Below are 21811 nucleotides of genomic sequence, written 5' to 3' on the forward strand. Positions count from 1 at the left end.
CCTCTTTTCCTTGCCTTGAATGTCTCCAGAGACCCTGTTCCTTCCCTCTGCTCCTCCTGGGCTTCAGGGAGCACTGGCTTGAGTGGGGAAGAGCCGACTGGCTACATGTGATGTACTTCCTGCTTCCCCGGACAGCCTCTGCCCTGCCTCTCCCTTGGCTGCCCACTCCCGAGCCTCCCTGAGTTGCCGCAGACCCACCTGCACTCCTTCACCCACGGACGCCACTGAAGGCTGTAAAGTGCTCACCCCTCTATGACTGTCCAGCATCCCCTCTGCTCCCGAGGCTACCCAGGTCCCTAACCCACCAACCTGAAGGGCACGCCCCCCTCCCCCATGTTGGAGATCAATGCCATCCTGCCATGGATGTGTTGGAAGGAGCACCGGGCTTTGGGGTCTGAGCCTGGCTCTGCCCCTGACAACCTAGGTCACCACAGATGAGGCCCCTGGCGCTCCTTGTGTCTCAGTTCACTGGTGAAATAAATAGAGGTTCCTGCTATGTAGCACAGAAGCGCCACCACATTAGCACCATGGGAGGAGTCAGGGCAGAACCGAGCCCTCTTCCACAATGACCCTGAGGTTGATCTCCTCCTGGAACCTGCCAGGAGGTGGGGAGCAGGCATGTGGCAGCACTGCCAAGGACAAACTCCTAACCAGACTCATGCACTGGAGCCGAAGCCCTGCCCCCACTCTCCCCTCAGCCCTCTAAAATTAGGCAGGCAAGAAACAGGGTACCTTAGGGGTCTTCTCTAGCCCAGGGTGGTTGTTGATAGACAGGGGATCTGAGCCTCATTTTTTTTTCTGTAAAATGACAACAGAAGCATTCCCTCACTCTCAGTGCTGTTCAGACAGTGGGTGTGAAAGTACTTGGTAAACTGTGAAGCCACAGGTGAGCACCAATGAGAGAGGGCATCGTGTGCTGTGTGACACACTCCACCTGCGGCCATGGCAGGCATTACTAATCAATCACGCCCTTCTTCCCTTCTGGATGGTTAAGGCCACACCCTAGGCCTATAGTTCTCAGCTATGGCCACTCCCTTGAACCACATCACTAACTTTCAAAAGATACCAGTGAGACTTGGGCCTCATCCCAGTAGCCTGACTTAATTGGTTTAGAATAGAGGCTCAGACATCAGCATTTTTTAAAAGTTCCCAGGTTATTTTTCAGCCCATATTGCTCTTGGCAACCACAGTCCAATGAACACATAGACTCATGTAACATAGTGGCTACACTGCTTGCTAGTCATTGTCCTTAGTCCCTTCCCCAGAGCCATCTCTTGTTTCCCAAACCGTCCACCAAGTCCTGTCTGGTCTGTAATGCACATACAGCCCAGCCCTCTCACCTTCAGACCTACCAAGCTAATTCAGGCCCCAACCGTGGGCCTCACTGTGGGGCTCTTGACTCTCTCCTGTAGGAAGCTTCACTCAGTCTCCAGCACCTTGACCTGCTGTTCTAAAACACAGACCCAGAACCCAGAATCACCTTCCCACCCAGGAGACCCCTGGGAGCCCTGAGGCAGAAAGGGATGTGGGAGAGTTCTTCACTCCACCACAACCACCACCCACAATCTGGGTGATAAAACCGTAGCATCTAGAGAAGCAGCCACCATCCCCATATTTGTGAATCCAGCATTTCCTCTAAGCCTCATAACTGGGAAGTTCTTTCTGCTATCCCACCTCAGTCCTTACTGCTGCAAAGGGAACAGGGTGGCAGGGGCAGCAGGTGTGTGTGGATCACTTGCTGAGGAAATGGCAGGGTCTCAAGCCAGTTCTGGAAACACACACACACACACACAAAAACAAACCTGCTAACTGTACATAAACAGGAACGGTTTACAGCACACATTAGGATACGACAACGGGTTTAGTGTTAGAGTACGGTTTAGGATTAGGGTACAGGTTAGGGTAAGGGTTAGGGTCAGGGTTAGGGTGAGGGTTACGGTTATGGAACGGGTACAGTTTAGGGTAGAGGTTAGGGTACAACAACGGGTTAGGGTTAGGGCACGTGTTAGGGTACGGGTAGTGTTAGTGTATGGGTTAGGATTAGGGTATGGGTTAGGGTAAGGGTTCGGGTTAGGGTTAGGGTTAGGGAATGCATACGGTTTAGGTAACCTAAACCTAACCCGTTTTAGTATCCTAACCTGTACCCTAAGCCTTACCTGTTCTCTAACCCTAAGACTAACCCTAAACCTTACCCTAAACCATACCCTAATCCTATCCCATACACTAAGGGGTACTCTAACACGTACCCTAAACCTAACACGTTTTCGTACTCTAACCTGTACCCTAAACCTTATCCGTTTTCTAACCCCAACCCTAACCCTAACAATAACCCTTACCCTAACCCGTACCCTAATCCTAACCCATACACTAACACTAACCTGTACCCTAACACGTACCTTAATCCTATCACATTTTCGTTCCCTCACCTGTACCCTAAACCTTACCACTTCGCTAACCCTAACCCTCAACCTTACCCTAACAGTACCCTAATCCTAACCGGTACACTAACGCATACCCTAACACTTACCCTATACCTAACCCATTGTTGTACCCTAACCTGTACCCTATACAGTAACCGTTCCCTCACCCTAACCTTATCCCAAACCCTAAACCTTATGCTAACCCCTACCCTAATCCTAACCCATTCACTATCACTAACCAGGACCCTAACATGTACCATAACACTAACCCGTTGTCGTACACTAAGCTGTAACCTAAAGGTTAGGGTAAGGGTACGTGTTAGGGTACGTGTTAGTGGCAGTGTAAGGGTTAGGATTAGGGTATGGGTTAGGGTAAGGGTACAGGTTAGGGTAAGGGTTAGGGAATGTGTACAGTTTATGGTACACGTTAAGGGAAGACAAAGCGTTATGGTTAGGGTATGTGTTAGGGAATGGGTTAGTGTTAGTGTATGGGTTAGGATTGGGGTACGATTTAGGGTAAGAGTTAGGGTTAGGTTTAGGGTTAGGGAATGGGTCAGGCTTTAGGGTACAGGTTAGGGTATGACAACGGGTTAGGGTATGTGTTAGGGTACAGGTTAGTTTTAGTGTATGGTTAGGATTAGGGTATGGATTCGGATAAGGGTTAGTTTTTAGGTCAGGTTTAGGGTTAGGAATGGGTACGGTTTAGAATACAGGTTAGGGTACGATAACGAGTTAGGTTTAGGGTATGTGTTAGGGTAAGGGTGAGTGTTAGTGTAGGGGATAGGATTAGGGTATGGGTTAGGGTAAGGGTTAGGGTTAGGGTAAGGGTTAGGGTTAGAGTTAGCATAGGGTAAGGTTTAGGGTACAGGTGAGGGTACGAAAACGTGTTAGGGTTAGGGTACGTGTTAGGGTATGGCTTAGTGTTAGTGTACGGTTTAGGATTAGGGTACGGGTTATGGTAAGGTTTAGGGTTAGGGTTAGGGTTAGCGAATGGGTAAGGTTTTGGGTACAGGTGAGGGTACAAAAGCCTGTTAGGGTACGGGTTAGTGTTAGTGTAAGGGTTAGGATTAGGGTACGGGTTAGGGTAAGGTTTAGGTTTAGGGTTAGGGTTAGCAAATGGGTAAGGTTTAGGGTACCAGTGAGGGTACTAAAACGTGTTAGGGTTAGGGTATGTGTTAGGGTACATGTTAGTGTTAGCGTACGGTTTAGGTTTAGGGTACGGCTTAGGGTAAGGGTTAGGGTTAGGGTTAAGTTTAGGATTAGGTTTAGGCTTAGGTTTAGGGTTAACGAACAGGTAAGGTTTAGGGTACAGGTGAGGGTACGAAAACGTGTTAGGGTTAGTTTACGTGTTAGGGTACGGGTTAGTGTTAGTGTATGGGTTAGGATTATGGTACGGGTTAGGGTAAGGGTTATGGTTATGGTTAGGTTTAGGGTTAGGGTTAGGTTTAGGGTTAGCTAACGGGTAAGCTTTAGGGTACAGTTGAGGGTATGAAAACGTGTTAGGGTTAGGGTATGTGTTAGGGTACGGATTAGTGTTAGTGTACGGGTTAGGATTGGGGTACATGTTAGGGTAAGCGTGAGGGTTAGTGTTAGGTTTAGGGTTAGGTTTAGCAAACGGGTAAGGTTTAGGGTACAGGTGATGGTACAAAAACGTGTTAGGGTTAGGGTACGTGTTAGGGTACGGGTTAGTGTTAGTGTATGGGTTAGGATTAGGGTACTGTTTAGGGTAAGTTTTAGGGTTAAGGTTAGGGAACGTGTACAGTGTAGTTTTCAGTTTAGGGTATGACAACGGGTTCGAGTTAGGGTACGGGTTAGGGTACGGTTTAGTGTTAGTGTACAGGTTAGGATTAGGGTACGTGTTAAGGTAAGTTTTAGGGTTAGGGTTAGCGTTAGGGTTAGGAACAGTTATGGTTTAGGATACAGGTTAGGGTACGACAATGGGTTAGGTTTAGGGTATGTGTTAGGGTATGGTTTAGTGTTAGTGTACAGGTTAAGATTAGCGTACGGGTTAGGGTAAGATTTAGGATTAGGTTTAGGGTTAGGGAATGGATACCATTTAGGGTACAGGTTAGGGTACAACAACGGGTTATGGTTAGGGTACGTGTTAGGGTATGGGTTAGTGTTAGTGTACTGGTTAGGATTAGGGTACATGTTAGGTTAAGGTTTAGGGTTAGGGTTATGGTTAGGGTTAATAACGGGTATGGTTTAGGATACAGGTTAGGGTGCCACAACGGGTTAGTGTTAGGGTACGTTTTAGGGTACAGGTTAGTGTTAGTGTACAGTTTAGGATTAGCGTATGGGTTAGTGTAAGGTTTAGGTTTAGGGTTAGGCTTAGTGAATGGGTACGGTTTAGGGTACAGTTTAGGGTACGACAACAGATTAGGTTTATGGTACGTGTTAGGGTATGGGTTAGTGTTAGGTTATAGGTTAGGACAGACACTGGCCTCACCTTGTCAACCGGGGAAGCAATACTTGCTTCTGAGTCTTGATCTGCTTGCCCTCCTCTACCCACACCTGCTGAATTGTGGTGTTGACCTGCTGGTTGAAGGCAGCTGATGGTGGCCTCCTTGAGGTGGGGTGCTCAAGCCTAGCCCTGCCGCCTTGCCTTAATCCCCAACCACTACTTTCAGGTTCAGTCCGTCAACCCAGCCCATCCATCCCATCCTCCAATCCCTCCACCTCCATCTCTGGAAGCCCTTCGGACTCCCAAAGACTTCCTCACTGAGTTTTGCTGGCTCTTGCTGGTCACTGGGGAATCTGTCCATCTGTCTTCCTTACAGCCCTCCTCCCCACAGGGCAAGACTGGCCACCCCAACGGTAGTTCCAGGGTGGACAGGTGTCTGGAGAAGTACCAACTGCATAGTCACTAAAGTCACAATCTTCCCCACCCCCATCTCACTCCCCCTCAGTCCAGGCTCAGGTTCGCAATACTCTGGTTCCCTATCTTATATTTTCTAACAGTGGGGCCAGCATGTGTGGTTCCCACCAGCTCCACCCTTCCTTGTAGACACGCCACCCCCGGAAGGCCAGGTCAGTGAGAGTGAGGAACAGGCTGAACAAAGGCAGATACCTGTCCACCAAGCCCCTACCTTCCCTCTAGGAAAGATCCAGTTCTCAGGAAGAGGCCAGGACCCCTGTCAGGAGCAGGACCATTTCTGCCAGTGGACACAGATAACACTTTTGTTGAAAACCACAAACCAGGCTGCACACACCCCCCTCTATTCTTTCCTTTCTTCTCCCCACACCTTCTTCTGCCCTCTTCCCAAAGTCCTCTCCGCGCTTCACCTCCCTCCAGCCCCAGAAGTTCTTCCGGCCCCTCTGCCATGTGTGATCTGAGAATGTCTTCTTTTTCTGCTCCACAGAGAAGATTAACCTGGAAATACAGGCTGCACAGGCGATATGCAGTGGTGTAGTGTGTCCTCGTGGGTGTGTGGTGTCTGCTCACGTGAGCATCTGGACTGAGGTCCATGTGCACACCTTAACTACTCAAGAGGCCAAGGCATCAGATCATGCTGTTTATTGAGGACGCAGCAGGAGGGCCTTTAAGAAGAAAGTAGAAACGAACAGGCCTCCTCTTCCCTGCTTGTGGGTGCAGGAGAATGAAGAAAGAGACCCTGAGTTGTACTTGGTCCACTCAGAATGAGTCATGAGCCAGCCAGGGAGGGGCAGGGATGACCTCACTTGGTCGTTTGTCTTTCACCCCTCTTTTTCCTGAACGCAGAGCCGCTCCTACCACAGGCAGTTAGTAGGAGCTGGGACAAAGACCCCAGTGTGAGAGGGGGACCTCAGTCTGAGACCCACGGGGCCAGAGAAAGTAATTAGTGACTGAGCCAGAGGCTGTGCAGAGGATCGAAGACTGGGAGCTGGTGGCATGGCTCAGGGACCACAGCCAAGGAGGCGAACCCCGAGCGTGTGCGGGGACGAATTTCACCAGGCTTAGTCGTCCACACCTGTCCAGGTTCAGGATGACACAGGTGGGTGGCCAAGGCCAGCACTGGAGGCACAAAAGCAGAGCCATCAGGGTAGAAGTGGGGATGAGAGCAGGCTAGGGAGAGCACACGTGGGAGCCAGAGCTGGGACGAAGAGGTGGCGGGAGAGCAGCCCTCTCTACGGACTGGCTTTCTTGGAGGGGGCACTCGGGCTGGAGCCCTTCCCCAGGGCATCCTTGTAGTCAATGGTGCTGCTCTGGTTCCGGCCCTCCCTGCCGCGGATGCTGCACACTCCAGAGATGCAGCTGCTGCCATTGCCCACATAGCCTCCGCTGACCAAGTTGGGCCAGAAGCCATAGCCACTGCTGCCGCTGGTGCTGCTAATGATGGCTGCAGGGGGAGAGCAGGGTCAACACCCCACAAGCACAGCTGGGGGCGTGACCAGAGGAGGCCGCCTTTCCCCAGGACAGGTGGGGCTCTTCTTGGAACAATGGGTTGGGTGGGGGACCCAGTCACAGCCAACCCCGTCCCCACTGGGGAAAATATCTCAGAGAGAGCTTCCTCCATGCGTTGCCCTCGGCTTGCCCAGCTTATATCCAATCTAGCTGATTCTTAACTCTCAGAGGTCCACCTCTTTGGTCCAGGTACCAATGGACCCACCTGTCATTCTGAACATCCTGCCTCTTTTATTAGTCTTTTTCTAAACTTCCCAGCTTCCAACCTCTCCCTCCTACCGTCTGTCCTCCAGATGGCATCTTTTGGAAGCTATGATTTAACTCTTAGCCCCGATGAGAAATCCAGAGATCGAACACTTTCAGTTTGACCTCCGAGGTCCCCCATTTACCAATTCCCCAGCCCAGGTCTCATCATAACTTGCAACCTGGCTCCCCAGACCTCACACACACCCATACTCACCTTCTTGCACTGTGTCCTTTGGTTCCTCATCACCATAGTGATAACCTTCCTAGCTGCCCTCCGAACAGGGAGGCAGAGTGATAAGAAGGAAGGAGCGTTGGGCTGGGAGTCAGGAGGCCTGATTGCTGGACATGCCCTGCCGTCTGGCTGTGTGATCTCAGGCAAAGGTTTCCCCTCTCTGGTCCTTAGATTCCTCATCTCTTCCACACACAGGGTATAACTAAGGCCCTTTCAAGTCCACACATTCTACAATTTTAGGTCCAAGAACACAAGTACTTACAGATGCTGACAGGGGAGGGAAATTCTCCTGACATCCTGTTAGGGGAGAAATAAAATAAGAACAAGCAGTCATTCAACCCACAATCTATTAACCTCAAAGCTAGTGCCCCCACCGGCCTAATGTGGGTTTCTGAACTCAGTAGGCACCTATGGAAATACCAGGGCTCCTTTGGCACAAGCAGAGCTCCAGAAGCTATGGGGGCCACCCCTGAATCTTTGGGGTAACCAGGCAAAAATCTATCAAACAGTAGTTCTCATGAGGTGTGCTTGTGGGGACGGCATGGACTCCTCCCAAGGGTCAGCCTCCCAGGCATTGAGGCTTTCGTTCTCCCAAGAGCATTGGTGATGCTGGAGCGGCTGCCCTGGGACAGCACTCACAAGCTCATCTTGTACCTGGACAATTAAGGAAGAGAGAACAAGAAGGCCTAACACAGTAAAGTTTTTTTTGGGGGGTGTGGGTAGTGTACCCAGGTACAGGCAGGGAAGTGGTGAGGACTGAATGAACCAATCAACATAGCACAGTGCCTGGTATGAAGTAAGCACTCGTGTCTCGGTAGTATTATTAATTCTATTATTATTCCTAGCATCAACACCCCTTCATTCCCCAAGAACTCATCTCTTCTGGATTAAGATGTGTTAGGCTTTCTCCTTTGGTCCTTCCCAAACCCCTGTGGCATTCCTGCCAGAGCATCTCTCCCTCACCGGCACTCCTCGCTCTCCAGCAGCTTGTGGTAGGTGGCGATCTCCATGTCCAGGGCTAGCATCAGGCTCATGAGTCCCTGTTACTCACGCATCATCCTGGCCAGCTCCTCTTTGGAGGAGTTCATCCAGCTTGGCCCTGACATCCTTCAGGGCGTTGTCCCCATGCTGCTCAGCATCGACGATGGCCGTCTCCAGGTTGGAAGCCTAAATGGGGAATTACAGAGGTTGGAAACTGGAAGGGCTCACTGGAATCGTCCACCTCCAAGTCCCACTCATTCTTTCAGATTCTGGAGCAGAGATGCCTACCTCCACCCTTCAGACTCCCTGCTCCTCTTCTAGTTGGAGCCCCTTCTGGGGTCAGCAAGTCCTTTCTTAGCTTTATCTCCACTCTGTTTAGACATTGGTGGTGATGAAAAATAGTGCATCCTGCCCCCCTGAGTTGATGGCTAATTCAGTGCCACTCAGTACCTTGCAAAGTCTTTATTTGGCCACCCTGCTCTGAGTATACAAAATGAGTAAGAGTAAGCTCAGCCTTCTACTCTTGAGTTGTTTAAAGTCTAGGAGGACAGATCACTGGAATATGGTATTGCAGGTACAACAACAGTGGCTTCTCAGGTGCATGGGGTCACAGATGAAGGCATGGGGAAGGAGATACCCCAGGACAAACAATTATTTCCCAAGTGCTTACCATACGCCTGGCACTGTGCTCAGCCCTACACATGGCTTTTATATAACTTGACTCATCCAGTCCTCACAACACCCTTTGCAGTGCAGACAAGTAACTTGCCCAATGTCCCAGAGCTTCTAAGTGTTAAAACCCATGGGAGAGTGGAAAGAGCACTGGACCAGGAGTCAGGAGACCTTGGTTCGGATCACAACTCCACCACTTACTGCAGTGCAACACTCTTAACCTCTCTGAACCCCAGTTTCCTCATCTGTAACAACAGGTAAGGCTTGCCTCACAGGGTCTTTGGGAGGATTCAGTGTGATAAAATGACAGGAGATGCTGCTATTGTTAATGTATATGAGAATCTTGTCTCCCCACCTACTAGAACTGAGACTGTTGCCTATGTTCCCAGGAGCAGTACTCCGAGTAAGGCCTTAATAGATATCCACAGAAGGATCTTGAAGGGGTGCTCTCTGAGCCCCCTTCTCCTCAATCACTGAATCAACAAATGTTTATTAAGCAGCTACTCTGTGCCCGGCACTGTACTAGACGCTGGGAAAACAACGGGAGCAAAGTAGCCAGCTCTCTGCCTCCCTCTGGTCCAGTGGAAGAAGGGACATGCAGGTGTCTGGCAATTACAGAAGCCTGACAAGTACAGGGGAGACACAAGTGCCAGGAGAGCACATTGATCAGGGCAGGAGGGGCAGAGGGATGTGGTCCTAGCCCACCCTGTCGGGTGAGAGGAATCTTCCTAGGGGAGGGGGCTTCAAAGCAGGGGTCCTTGGGGCAAGTTGCAGATGAGACGCCCCAGGGACACCTGTTCTAAGGGTTTGACACAGTGACCTCTTTGGTCCCTTTCCTCCCCTGGGCAGAGATTTGGGAGGCTGACGCTCTCGGCCCACTCATCCTCCTCCAACTGTGCCTGTCCACCCCACGCAAAGGCAACCAGCCACCTCACCTGCTTCTTCACATTCTCAATCTCTGAGCGGATCCTCTGGATGAGCCGGGTGAGCTCTGAGATCTCATTCTTGGTGTTTCTGAGGTCGTCCCCATGCTGGCCAGCTGCCAGCTGCTGTTCTTGGAACTGGGGACCCAAAGGGCAGAGCCATGGATGGGGGTGATGAGCGTGTCGTGGGAATACATGGTGGCTTGGGGTTGGCGATGTCATGGGGGCAGGCCACGCTGGACACTTAACTAGACATTCCGGCCCAGCCCTCATGCCTACTGGGGTCACGTTCCCCGGCCTGGCCTCAGCCAAGCTCACCTTGGTCTGGTATAGCGTCTCGGCCTCGGCCTTGCTCTGCAGGGTGATCTCCTCGGACCTCATCAATGATGCTGTCCAGGTTCAGGTCACGGTTTTTGTCCATGGACAGGATGACAGACATGTCGCTGATGTGGGACTGGATCTGAGCGATCCCTGGAAGGGGAAACAGTGATGGTCTCAGGACTTGACTGATGGAGGCCAACAACCTCCCTCCCAAGGTAAGCAAATCCTGGTGATGCCAATTTAGGGGCTCCAAACCAAGGCTGTTGCTCTCTGGGCAAAATGAGTTCCCTCCAGGTCCCAGACAGAGTCCTGCTGCTATGGAGATAAGGCCAGGACCATTTCCTTCCCACCCAGAGAGGACATGAGGAGCCTCTGAGGGCTGAAATGGAGATGAGTGGTTGAGAGCTGGGGCCTGGGTGCCCCTCCCAGCCCCAGAATAGAGTTTTACCTGCTGGCAGCCCTCAGAGGGGTGGAATGAAGAGACGGACTTACAGCTTCATAGAGACACTTGAAGAACTTGATCTCCTGGTCCATGGAGTCCACCTTGGCCTGCAGCTCCACCTTATTAGCATAAGCTGCAACCACGTCCTGAAAGATAGCCCAGCCATCCCCAAGTCACTGCCAGTGCAGCCCAGAAGGCAGCACACACCCCAGCCTGGGTCCCCTGCGCAGGGAAATAGCCACCTCTTCTCTTTGGGAGGTTCCTGGGAAAGGGGAGGAAGGAGCAAAAGGCCCAGCCCTGCCCCATCCTGAGAATGGGCTCCCATGGCGGTAGGGGTGGGGTGCCCCTCTAAGGAAGGGAACCCATCGAGGCTGCTGTCAGTCATCACTGTGACATCTGAGCCAGGCCCACAACTGCAGGGAGAGCCCCTGTGTGTCACCCTCCACTGTTCTTCACTGTGGACAAACCCCGACCCCATTAAACACTCAAGAATATCATCATCCTCTCTGCCGTTTTATTCCCTTCTCTGGATACTCTTGCATCGTGGTTTTCCCCTGCCTTCCCCTCGCTATTTCTGAATCAGTTCACTTTCTTTGAAAGCAGAGCACACTGGCAGGCTCAGCTCCTCCAGGTCCCAGGCCACCCCCAGATCCAAGACCTGCCTACCCCTCACCTTTCTGAGCAGCACAAACCCATTCTCTGCCGCTGTCTGCCTGTTGATTTCTTCCTCATACCTGCAGGAATGCCAGTGCTCTGTCGGTTAATATGTCTCATGTTTGCCCAGGGAAGATCCTGAGAGAGGGCACAGATGCTGAGGGGCTGCAGAGTCCAGGGCCAGTACAGCCAGCCAGGCAAGGAAGGCTTCCAGGAGGAGGAGATGTGGTCACCAATTTTGGAAGAAGGAGATTATTGAAGATCCAGCTTCAAAAATGAGGAAGGGCTTCCCTGGTGGCGCAGTGGTTAGGCATCCGCCTGCCAGTGCAGGGGACATGGGTTCGTGCCCCAGTCCAGGGAGATCTCACATGCTGCAGAGCGGCTAGGCCCGTGAGCCACAACTACTGAGCCTGCGCGTCTGGAGCCTGTGCTCCGCAATGGGAGAGGCCGCAGCAGTGAGAGGCCAGCGCACTGCGATGAAGAGTGGCCCCCGCTCGCCACAACTGGAGAAAGCCTTTGCACAGAAACAAAGACCCAACACAACCAAAAATAAACATAAAATAAATTAATTAATTTTTTAAAAAATGAGGAAGGAGCGTGTGCCATGAATGTCCTGTAGGAAATCTCACATCTGTCCTAAGTGCCAGGCTGGAGGAGCAGGGAGCAAGTTTCCATTTTCTTGGGGGTGATTCTGCTTAGTATGACAAGGAACACTGCCTCCCTCCACCTCCAAAAATGTTAAGCTGGGGCAGCTGCCCACTCCTGCTTGACGAGCTCAAAAGGGACAGGGACAGTCGTGTAGCTACAGGGGGTCCCCTCCCAGCTCATCTCTTCTTGTAGTCCTCCACCACATCCCACACGTTCCTCAGGTCCGAGTCCAGCCTCATCCGGCCCCCGGACAGCGTCTCCAGCTGCTTGAGCAGGTTGCTGGCGCAGCCCTCGAGGATAGGCTCCAGGTTGTTCTTACAGTTGTTCAGGTCCAGCTGCTACAGCAGCTCCCACTTGGTCCCCAGCACCTAGTTCTGCTGCTCCAGGATCCGCACCTGGAGCCCAACGCCCAGAGGTGTTGAGCCACCACAAAAACAGTCACACCCGTCATTCCCAGGGAGCTTTGCAAAGCGCTCCCCTGAATTTTCTCCTTTACCCCTCACAACATCTGCATGAGGTGGGTGCGTCATTAACCCTATTTTGTGTAAAGGAAACTGAGGCATAGAGAAGTTGGGCTTCTTTCCAAGGTTCAATAGTTTAATAAGTGGCAGAGCCCGGAACTGAACCCAGATATGTGTCCCCATAACCCATGCATCGGATCACTCTGAACCCACTGTGGCCAAACCAGCCCAGGGCAGGGGTGAGCTTGAAAGTACTGGAACAGAGTCAGGCAGGGTTCATCTTTGAAAAGGTTGACCACTCTAAAGAAGGGAGTCTGCTCTTCATTTTCTAACATCTCAAGCTCAGCGAGGCTCAATGGACCAAGGAATTCTGGGTGTTCTAAATTCCTGCATCAGCCTCCAACTGCATCTCTGCTCATGCCTCCTCCTCCTCCCCTAGTCCTGCTCCTCAGAACCATCTTCCCTAGAGCAAGCATGGCTTACAGAGTCAGATGGACAGATGGAGCTCCCCATGCCACTGTGTCCTCACTGGGCCGGGAAACTGACCAGAGCTGGTGGGTCTGCATACACTTCTCTTGTTTGGTTTGGGAATTTTCTTTAACGTGACTTCCCTTAATTGTACATGAGCGCAGCTACTGTTTAAACAAGGTTGTGTCCCTTAAAGTCAGAAACACAGGACATTAGAGAACCGTCTGGTATTCAGTGTTGAGATGGAATTGGTCACCAAACAGCTTGCGTCCAGCAGATCTGGTTTGGTTTAACCAGTCTTGACTTTTTCATGTCTATTCATAGGACTAAGCATTGACCAAAGAGAAAACCCTACACCCAGGACACCACATCTGGACTCCACATCTGGATGATCGATAGGATGCACCCATCTTCTCTGGTTGCCTGGAGTTATGGGATTATACTCCTCTAGAGACTAAAATTATTTAGAAACCCTCCAGGCTTTTGAGCCTGTTTCCCTCTCACCCCAGGCAGACCACCTTTTTCACAGAGGTGACTGTCTTCATGTTTGTATTTCTTTCCATGTCTCCAGACTTTACTCCTTAATATGAGGTTTGACCAGCCCAGCCAAAAGTCAGTCCACTCCCATCCCCCCAGACCTCAAACTTCAGAACACTTTGATCTCCTAGAGGTGAAAAGGCTTAGAGGTAAGAAGCCACAGAGAAGGTGCCAGCCCCTGAAGAGAGCAGAGGCAGCAGGGAATCCTCCGAGCCAGGGTCCAGAGCTGTGGGGAGGTGAGGCTTTGATGGCCACTGGCCATCACAACATAGGATTTGTCCTGGGCTGACTTGTCCTTGGTGCCTCACTGTCATGTGGCCAGCATAGCCCTCCAGTCCCCAGTACTAGGTCTGGAGGCAGGAGGCTGAGCATCCAACCTTACCTTCCCTACCCTGGAGATGACCTTGGACACGGCATTACCTCCATGCTTTTGCTGACCCACAAAATGGGAGCAATCATTTCTTATCTATGGAAAGTCAGGGCCTATCTGGACTGGATGATCCCTTGAGGCCTCTTCCAGACCTTTGATTCTTCTCCTTCTCAACATCCCTACCCTAGCTCTTGGAGATAAAAATGACAATAACAATAACCACCATTTGGGGAGCACTTAGTATGTGTCAGGCATCGTGCCAACATCTTCACATGCATTTTCTTTCGTGAATCCGACAGTGACCCCAAGAGGTAGGTTAGTATCTCCATTGTAGAGATGAAGAAACAGAGGCATAGACAGGATGAATGACTCTCCACATGTCCACAAAGCTGACTATGTGGCTGGCTTAGCCACACAAAGTCACACAGCTGATAAGTGGTGGGGCCAAGGTGGAAGCCAGATCTGACTTCAGAACACTGTGGAGACCTCTTCCCCACCACACTATTCTGTTCCTCAAGAGAGTCCTTACACCACCAAAACTAATGCCCATGGCCAAGCCCCCTGTGAATGACCACACACTGATGCTCCCAATCCACCTGTCAAATGACTAGCAGAGAAATCAGCTTACAATTGATGGGAGGAGGACAGCTTCCCTGACCAATCAGGGGCAGACTCCCTCTCACTGGCTTTCTCTATGCACAGCCTGCATGTGCCCAGGCTTACCAATATCACCAAGCTGGCCCTCAGGAGTAAGAAGCAAGGATCTGTCTTCTCTTTGGAGCTCCTGCCAGTAACCCCGACAAGCCTCTGCCAGTAGCAATTGACCTACCTTCTCTCGGGAAAGACTACACAGCCCCAAGCTAGCTGGATGGAGCACAGTCCCTGGGGGACTTGACCACAATCAGAGTCACGCATCTGGGGGCAGGACAGCTGTTCAGCAGGTTTGCAACTGGCAAAGCTGAAGGTGAGCTCACCCCAGAGGAGCTGGGATATAAAGGCCGAGGAGGACTGTCCTGCCAGACACTCAGCTCTGCTCCCATCCTGCTGTTTGGCTGCCAGAGAGGTGCCTTCCTGGGCAGCCCCATCCCCCTCGCTTCCTCCTTGCTCAGCTCCATGGCCGGGACCATCTCCTTTGAGTTTTGCTGGCCATCTCCTTCCTCCAGCCCCACCCCAAGCCTCTGGTGAAGTGTGTGGACTCAGGACTCTGAGGACCCAGGTCTTGTCCCTGCCACGTGACCACAGACAGGTCTCCCAACTTCCTAAGCCTATGTTTCCACATCCCTAAAAAGGAGGGTGCTAATACCTGCTCCACCTACTCCCAGAGGTGGATGGGAGGCACCTTGTAAATAATAATGATGATGGTAATGATAATAGCTAACACACAGTGTGAGCTCCGCTGGGCACTGCTCTAAGCACTACACATATATTAATTCATTTAATGCTCACAGTGGCCCTGTGAGGCAGGTACTGTTGTTATCCCCATTTTACAGATGAAGATACTGAGGCACAAGGAAGTTAAGTAACTTACTGGTGGTTGCACAGCTAGTGAGTAGCTGAGCCAGGATTTGAGCCAGGGTTCAGCCCAGGCAGCCTGGCTACCATCTGTGCTCGTAGCCTCTACACTCTCCTGGCTTTCTCATGTGCAAATGTCCAGTGCAGGGGCCTGCACGGTGTGAAAAACTGAGCTCACCAGCACTCACTTTTCCCACACTCTTCTTCCTGTCTCAGACTCTCTAGGCAGCGGAACTGACCCCCCCGCTCCCCTTCTCAGCCTGCTTTACTCTTTTGAAGACAAGTGTAATTTCGGGACTTGGGTAGGTGTGCTTATGAGACGACTGCATGTTTCTCACATGCATCATGCTTTTCTCTGATGACATGCTCTGGGCTGTTCTTCCAGCCTCCTGCCCACCAGGGCAGGCTTGTCCTATCCTTTAAGACAAACCAAGACACCCCTCCTCTAAGAAACCTCCCCCAAGTCCTCCCTGGGTCAGCTGCACCTTTCTGCACACAACCCTATTGCCTAAGTGCTGTGTGCATCCCTCCAGCCTAACAGGTCCCTCCGAGGCCAGGTGATGCTCTCTGCTCATTGGACCCAGGCTCGGGATCATGATATGAATTGTAAGCACTGCTCACCAGCTGAAAGATGTTCTCCCATATGTGTCAGAGGCCACATGGGGGTCCACATCTACATGCGGGTGGTCATTAACATGAACTTAAGCAGAATGGTGCCCAGGGACTGGCATGGCTGTCTCTGTTGTCTGTGGCTGACAACTACTTTGATGAGTTGGTGCCTGATTGTACCAGTTGTTAAGTATTTTGAGTATCTTCCATAGACTTGAATCTGTGAGCCAATAAGCACGTGTCTATGCATGTGTACCCCAGTTTCTGTTGACAGTCCACCCGACAATGGGCCCCATAGTAGACTAGCTATCGCTTTCAGATCTCCATGTCTCCATTCCTCTCTGTTAGTGGCACACAGATGAGATCAGATTGTCCTGTTTTTATTATATCCTTTTTTAATAATGGGGAATGTGGTGACTCCCAGCTGGAAACCAACTGAGGGAATCAAATTCTTTCATTCATTCAACATCCCTGAGACCATGAAAGCAAGGAAGAATATCCCTTCCCACGGGTAGGAGGGTAGACCAACTGAGTTCTCAAGGTCAGAGCATCTGTTTTAATGGGACTTTCTCTACCAATTAACGTGGATGAATTAGTTAAAGCCTCACACTACACCAGGCTTGGAAGCAAGCTTGGGACGTTTGCAAAGATCAGAAAATGGGAAGATCAAAGGCAGAAGGAAAGGCAGAGGGAGGAGAGGCAGGAAAGAGTGGAGGAGGTTCCAGGAGACAGGGCACAGCCATTGTGACTGCCATCCTCTTTTGCATCAGTGACTTATTCTGCAATTACTGAGCAAGCATTCAGGGCCAGGCATTTGCCACATACAAGAGACAGATGAAGACAGAGGTCCCCCAACCCTCAGGCTTGCCCTCTGCCAATCAAGTGGAGGGTAAGTCATCTCCATCTCTCTACTGGGTGCCACTGCTCGCCCTATCTGTATTCCAGGTTGCTATCTGACATATGGTGAGAAAGGCTGGAAGCCAACTCCAGGGACACCGTTTCTTTGGCCTCTTCTCTGCTACCCGCCCCCCCACAATTTTATTTTTTATTTGAGTTAGATTCACATACCATAAAAAGAACCATTTTAAAGTGAAAATTCAGTGGCATTTAGTACATTCATGAAGCTGTGCAACCACCACCTCTATCTAGTTCCAAATATTTTTATCACCCCAAAAAGAAACCCAGTACCCACTAGCAGGCACTACTCACCCCCCCTACCCCAATCCCTGCAATCACCAAACCTCTATGATTTACCTATTCTAGACATTTCATATGAATGGAATCATACAATATGTGACCTTAGGAGTCTGGCTTCTTTCACTTAGCACAATGTTTTCAAGGTTTTTCCACACTTTAGCATATACTTCCTTCCTTTTTATGGCTGAATAATATTCCGTTGTAAAGTGTATACGACAATTTTTTCATCCATTCATACATTGATGGACATTAGGGCTGTGTCTTAGTCCTTTCAGGCTACTATTAACAAATACCATTCTGGCAGCTTATAAACAATAGCAATTTCTCTCTCAGGGTTCTGGAGGCTGAGAAGTCCAATGTGAAGGCACCAGCATGGTCGAATTCTGGAGAGGACCATCTTCCTGATTCATAACCAATGCTTTCTTGCTCTGTCCTCACATGGTGGAAAGGGCCAGGGAGCTCTGTGGGGTCTCGTTTATTAAAACACTAATCCCATTCATGAGGGTCCACCCTCATAACGTAAGCGCTTCCCAAAGGCCCCACCTCCTAATACCATCATCTTTGGGAGGTAGGATTTTAACACATGAATTTTGGGGAGACACACATGCCGACCATAGCAGACTATTTCCACCTTTGGCTATAGTGAACAGTGCTGCTATGACCATGCACATACATATATTTGTTTATGCACCTGTTTTCAATTCTTTTGGCTGTAGACCTGGGAATGGAATTGCTCGATCATATGACATTTCTATGTTTAACTTTTCGAGGAACTGCCCAAATGTTTTCCACAGTGGCTGAACAATTTTACATCCCCTCCAGCAATGTACAAAGGTTCCAATTTCTCCACACTTCTGCCAACACTTTTTATTTTCCATTATTTTTTATTATAGCCATCCTAGTGGGTGTGATGTGGTACCAATTTGTGGTTTGGATTTGCATTTCCTTGATGACTGATAATGTTGAGCATCTCTTCATGTGCTTGTTGGCCATTTGTATATCTTCTTTGAAGAAAGGTCCATTAAACTCCTTTGCTCATTTTTAAATTGGGCTGTCTTTTTGTTATTGAGTTGTAGGAGTTCTTTATATGTTTTGGGTACTAGACTCTAATCAGATACATGATTTCAAAATATTTTCTCTCATTCTCTAAGCTGTCTTCTCATTTTCTTGGTAATGTCCTTTGATGTATAGAAATTTTTAATTTTAATGAAGTCCAGTTTCTTTACATTCTCTTTGGTTGCCTGTCTTTTCGGTGCCATATCTAAGAATATACACCCAAATCCGATCCCCTACATTTAGTTGTAAGAGTTTTATGGTTTTAGCTCTTATATTTAGGTTGTTAATCCATTTTGAGTTAATTTTGTATATGGTGTGAAATAGGGGTCCAACTTCACTTTTTTGCATTGTAGGAATCGAATTGTCCCAGCACTATCTGTTGAAGATACTGTTTTCCTCCACTGGGTGGTCTTGGTACTCTTGTCAAAATGGTCATAGATGTATGGATTTTACCCCCCAAATCTGTCTGTTGGGGCCAAGGAAGAGGCTCACATGGCAGGATGCACCCTGCGTGGGTAGCAGGCCATGAGAGGCATTTCCTGAAATTCACAGTATCAAGAATCTGTGTTTTAGTAGGACCTCATGGGGTCATTTTTACCTCATGGGATCATTACCATGGTCCCAATGAGATTGTCTCCTGTGTGTATAGCCTCCGGGGACCAGAATCCTACGCTTCCGTGGTCTCCCAGTGCAGGGCTTTGCACTTTTCCATTAAAACACCCTGCATTCTGTTGATCCTAAATCCCTCCTATTGGCATCTCCCTAGAAGAGCCAGGTGAAGCCCTCAGCCGGAAAGAGGCGGGTGGGGGAGGGGTGGGAGTGTCCTAACCGCATCATACAGACATTTGAGGAACTTGATATCTTTGTCCAGAGAGTCCTCTTTGGCCTGGAGCTCCACCTTGACCATGTAGGCTGCATCCGCATCCTGCTGAGAGGCACCCAGAGCCGTTGGTCAATACAACCCTCATCCCATCTGCTGTCCTGTCCCTGCCCCCAAAACCATTTGATTTCCTATTTTTTCCCACAAAGGGAAGCATGTTGATGAATAAAATTCCTCAATATTGCTTTTCTCTCCTATTCACTGCATCTTTGGAAATAGGGAAAGAAGAAGGGGCCTGCTCTTCCTCTGTGACACCTGGAGAAAACAAAGCCCAGAGAGGTAGAGTGAGTTTCCTCAAGTCACACAGGAAGGCTGAGCTGGACCAGAGTTTCCCAATTTCCAGACCAGATTTTCTCCTGTCTGCCTCTGTCCATTTCCTGGGTGTGTGTCTTCTCCTTCTTGCTAGAGGCCAGAATATGTCTCCATCTCCATTCAGGCACCCGTCTCTCCCCAGGAGGCCAGGGCTGGAGTCCTGAGCAGGGTTGTTTAGGATGGGAACTCGAGAGAAACCAGAGTCCATAGGCTCTTCTCTCCCTTACCTTCTTGAGCACCACAAACTCATTCTCAGCTGCCATGTGCCGATTAATCTACATCTCATACCTGTGCACAAGGAGAGAAGATAGCAGAGGTCTCAGTCCCCTCGGCCAAGTGAGCTACTCTTCCCACTGGCCAGGCAAGTGCTGGGGATGCAGAGTCCCCGCAGGATCTCCTGGAAGTGAGCACTTCAGGGGCTGGTGATGGCAGTACTGTGTCCCTGAGTTGCCTCATTTTCATTCCACTCTCTGGATCCTAGGAAAATATCCAGGTTCCCCAAACCCATCACTGAACAAATCAGTGGATCAATGAGCAAAGGAACTTCTTCCCATCAACCAGGTAGGAAGTTCTCATCAAACAAGGGGGGGTCCTTCCGCCACAGTCAGAGGAAAGGTGTGAGCCCCTGACCCTGGTGCTTTTTCCCTCCCCTCCTAAAAAGTGGCACAGAGATTGAGTGAGCCCAGGAACCTTTGAGAACATGACCCATGACCTTGGCTGGGCCCACTGACCTTTTCTTGTGGCCTCCACCAGGTCCCGCATGCCCTTTAGCTCCAAGTCCAGCCTCACCTGGTCCCCAGAGAGCATCTCCAGCTGCTTGCACAGATTGCTGATGTAGTCCTCAAGGATGGGTTCCAGGTTGTTCTTACAGTTGTTCAGGCCCAGCTGCTGTAGAAGCTCCAACTTAGTCCCCAGCACCTGGTTCTGCTGCTCCAGGAACCACACCTGGAATCACACAGATGCTACCGTGTCCCGTGGATAAATCCATTGACAGCCCCCAGTCCCCGGTTACACAGATTTTCCTAAAGTCATTTGGCTCCAGTCCTGACTCTCCACTCATGGAATTCCATGCAAACAAGACCCTTTACAAGTGCTCCTTCCATAGTCTTTTGAATAAAACCAATCACTGAAAACCCACTGAAGAAGGAGATTCCACAGGATTCTTCTGTTGCCTGACCCAGCCCACAGGAGATGCTCTTCCTCTGTCTCAGCTAAGTGTTTGTTCTGAGCCTTTCCCATGAGCCTTTCCCTCTGATTAGTGCTGATTCTATCAGCCATTCATCTGCCTTAAAGAGCCGGAGATGCATCCAGCTGTTCTCCAGATTCCCATCACTTCTTTCTCAAGGTAGGGCTACCCTTTACCCAATTTCCCACCCTTCTCTGTAAAATCCCCAAAGAAAGCAGCACATTCATTTATTCTTTCGTGCCACCTAGCTCACAGGTCTGTTCTTCTCTCTGCTATGATCACACCGCCCTTCCTGAGGTCCAGCAGCAACCTTTCTATCCACAATGCCCCGTGCACTCCCAGGCAGCATGGAATCACTCACATCTCACTGGACTGTCTTATCCTCCTGGGAGACCCACCTTGTCGATCAAGGAGGCAAACTTGTTGTTCAGCACCTTGATCTTCTCCCACTCCTGGGCACGCACCTTCTGGATCTCGGGGTCCAGCTCCACATTGAGGGGGGCCAGGAGGCTCTTCTTGACAGTGACCTGGTGGATGCCCCCAGGTGGGCACATGGATGAGCACATGGGCCCCAGGGCCACACTGTCAAACATGCTGCCTGCAAAACCACTGGCCCGGCCCCCTCCATACCCAGAGCCAAGACCAAAGCTGTAACCTCCAGTCCGAACACTGTTACCAGCCACATTGAGGGAAATACACCTATTCCCTCCGAGACTGTAGAGGCTTCAGCTGCCAAAGCCAGCTCCTTTGCCAGCTGCATGGTAAGAAGCCACACTGCCCACAGCCTTCCTCAGCCCCACTGCTGAGTGCCCACTGAAGCCACCCTCGTCACCACCAGACTTGATGTTCAGTTGCCGGCTCATGGTGGCAAAGATGGAGTTGGCAGAGCTGGAGAAATGCAGTCACCAACAGAGAGAGAACACTCGATGGGGCACCCAGAGCATGGCTTCCTTCCATCCTGTCCATCCCTGGACACCAGAAAAGGGCGTCTCTCCTCTATCTCCTTTCCTCCTGCTGAAGGGCCTGGGGCTGTAGACAACTTGGGGAACAGACATCTCCAAGCCCTTTGCAGTTCTGATAGCGAGTGGAATATGCTGCCCTTGCAGACTCGAGTCGTCTAATCGGGCATTTATCTGTGCTCATAATTAGGAGCCTGGAAAGTGATCCCCTTCAGAGAGCTTCTAGCTTTATTTTTCCAGGGCTGCCTCTTTCTTGCTTATCTATCAGTAAAGAGCAGGGGAAATGCCCGGGTTTGTCCAGAGCGGGCTCATCGGAAAACCCCAGGCTTCCTCCCCAAAGA

The 21811-nt window shown here is 50.4% G+C and overlaps 1 pseudogene across 1 annotated transcript; it reads right to left on the bottom strand.

Annotated features, from left to right (window-relative positions):
• Positions 1–537: 537 nt before the first annotated feature.
• Positions 538–21374, bottom strand: LOC307060427 (keratin, type II cytoskeletal 71-like; annotated as a pseudogene). Its single transcript has 11 exons — positions 20910–21374; positions 12104–12318; positions 11295–11355; positions 10668–10767; positions 10177–10329; positions 9871–9996; positions 8246–8449; positions 7545–7579; positions 6532–6739; positions 4870–4986; positions 538–595 (listed from the first exon to the last, which is right to left on the bottom strand). The product of its transcript is annotated as a keratin, type II cytoskeletal 71-like (transcript).
• Positions 21375–21811: the final 437 nt, after the last annotated feature.

This window comes from Hyperoodon ampullatus, assembly GCF_949752795.1.
Source record: "Hyperoodon ampullatus genome assembly, chromosome: 11".
Taxonomy (NCBI): Eukaryota; Metazoa; Chordata; class Mammalia; order Artiodactyla; family Ziphiidae; genus Hyperoodon; species Hyperoodon ampullatus.